At 37.7% G+C, this 2,706-nt stretch overlaps 1 pseudogene; it reads right to left on the reverse strand.

The window, feature by feature from the left end:
- Window positions 1-1,404: 1,404 nt before the first annotated feature.
- On the reverse strand, window positions 1,405-2,223 carry LOC118016973 (annotated as a pseudogene).
- Window positions 2,224-2,706: the final 483 nt, after the last annotated feature.

The following is a 2,706-nucleotide window of genomic DNA, read 5'->3' on the forward strand; positions in this document are numbered from 1 at the left end:
AAATAAATAAATAAATAAATAAATAAATAAATAAATAAATAAATAAAATCTTTAAAAAATTATAAAAACAAACAAAGATCCTTGCCCTCTTGGAATTCAGATTCTCTCTGGGGGTAGGAGTGAGTGTGGGTGGAAGAGGTAACAGACAATAAATAATAAATATTGAAAAAAAACTAATATTCACAGCATATTAGAAGATGGTAAATTCTATGGGGGAAAAAGGGGGTGGATCAGGGATAAGGAATGGGAAGAGTTTTCAGGAAGGGGTTGTCCGCTGGGTGGAAGAAGGGGCTAGGTATATTTTTTAACTGGGTAGGTCTCCGTGAGGAAGCAGCTTTTGAGCAAAGACTTGAAGGATGAAGGAATTACTCAACAGAATATCTAGAAAAGAACATTCCATGAAAGGGAATACCCACTGCCAAAGACCTACAGTGGAGCCTTCTTGTCACATATGAGAGAGCAACCAGGCTCTTGTGTCTGGAGAGGAGTGAGTCTGAGGAGAGTACCAGGAAAGGAAGCCAGAAGATAACATCTTACCTAAAGATACACTACTTAAAACTTGACTCTTACCAAAACTTTTAAAACAAAACTTTTTTGTTCTATACATTTTAAAAGCAAGAAGACTTCAATTTTTGTTCTGATGCCTACGATTGTTTCAGTGAATATTTGATTCTTTCTTATGTGTGACATTTTATTGGTAGAAGGACACACTTAGTATCCGCCTTTTACTATTCTCTTTCAACCTTTTCCCTTGCTTATGATAATAATCAGCTTTGAAAAGCATGAGACCCCCTCACACATACCCTATATTTGCTTTAAGAGCTGCTCCCAGTAGGTTGTAGCTTGCTGTCCAGGTTTTATCCCTGCTCCCCATCAAAGTCCCTCTAAATTGTTATCCCACAGGGAAAACTTTCTAATTGCCTTAATGCCGTCCATCCAGCTGCCCAAAGAAAACAACTGTTGACAAGATTGAAAATCTAATGGGTGCCCATTCTATTTCATTACAAGGAAGGGAGAACATAGTAAACCCAAGTCATGGATCACGTAAGTTAGAAATCAAGTTCATGTTTCCCATTTTGAAGTCAAAGAAATGGAAGTGCAAGGATGTTCACTGCTTTTCTTTCCTCACAAAGCATGATGAGGTGTTGATTATGTTACTGCTTATCCCAGGCAGGAAGGGAAATCTTACATCACCCTCTACGACAGAAGAGAAATTATGCTTCCTCTATCAAATTTTCTTCCTCACCTCAGACTTTGCTTCACTGAATTAAATTTATATTTATCAGATAAAGCTATTTAGTATTTTGCCAGGTTTGCATTAGGAAGGGCTTAGATTTTTTTTTCTGAGAAATTTTAATAAAACATAAACTGGTTCCACCAAGATTATTTTTTTTTCCATTTGAAAGTAGTCATTTATTAACTGACCAGATTACAAAAATAATCATGGTAGATACCTTAGTTCATCCTTCTAATAAGCCTATTGATCTGGTCTTCCCTGTTACCAGCATCTCCACCTTCTACAAAATGGGTGGTCTTTTTCTTCATTCCCCCTCGTGGAGAAGATAATTTGAAAGGCCATAAAAAGTTGTTTGCTTCTTTGAAACGTTTTCCAACAGTATAGATCTCGTGAATCAGATCCTCCATGCACATGATGCCATATTTACCAAGAGATCGGGCAATCAATGTGTTATCTGTCAGGGCAATTCGCTTCTTGTTGATTTTGCCATAACCACGCTTGTAGATCAATTCATTCACCGACTTCAGGTTTGGGTACCCCCATGCTGTATAAAGTTCCACAATCCTTAGCATGTTAACTGAAGCCTTGTTGAGCTTAACAAAGGTGCCATTGAAGATCTGGCGAAGGCGAAGACGAAGAAGCTGCAACACCTTTCGAACCTTTGGGCTCACACCATTGATACCTCTGATCCTAATGACAAATGCCAATTTGGGTTCCGCAGGTACGTAGAAGTTGCCAGCTTTTCTTGCCATCCTTGCCATTCGAATCTCAGTTCTGTACATCTGCCTATATTCCTTGTGGTAATGCTTAGCTTTTTCATAGATAAGCTTCCTTCTTGCCTTTCAAAGCATCTTCTGAGCAAACTTCTTCCTCAGACGCTTGATCTTCAACTCTGCGAAATTCCTTCGCTTCTTCTTAAGGGTTTCTGGCACAGCAGGAACCCTCTTTTTCTTCTCTTCTGCACCCTCCATGGTTCCAGCCAGAAAAAGAGCCACCAAGATTATTTTTACTAATTCAGACTATCTGATCTTTAGGGCAGGATTTTTTCAACAGTTGTAATTACTTTCTAACAAACACCTTCTGTAATACATCATTGTGCTGTTTTATAGCACATTTGGGTAATAAATTTTTTATTCATTTTATCCAAATTCTGACAGCCTATAGATCTGGCATTAAATTATTTTGTTTAGGATTCTACTATTAAGTAGCTGAATGTCAAAACAACTTAAAAGGATGTTTTAAGAAGAATGAACAAAGAGAAAACAACCCTCCTTCAGTTTGGCAGGTTTCTATGGATGCACTTCTGTGTATAATAGAAGATCATGTCACTGTGGAATCTAGTATAAAGAGGGCATTTTAGAGAGCTTGCATTCTTTGCTAAATAGGGGCCATTAATTGGTACAGTTAAAAGAAGGAACCCTGAAATGTATTGTATTTTTCTACATTCTTAGTTAGCCTCTGCCACCAGT

Source organism: Mirounga leonina, unplaced genomic scaffold (genome assembly GCF_011800145.1).
Source record: "Mirounga leonina isolate KUSES-001 unplaced genomic scaffold, KU_Mleo_1.0 Mir_168, whole genome shotgun sequence".
Classification (NCBI taxonomy): domain Eukaryota; kingdom Metazoa; phylum Chordata; class Mammalia; order Carnivora; family Phocidae; genus Mirounga; species Mirounga leonina.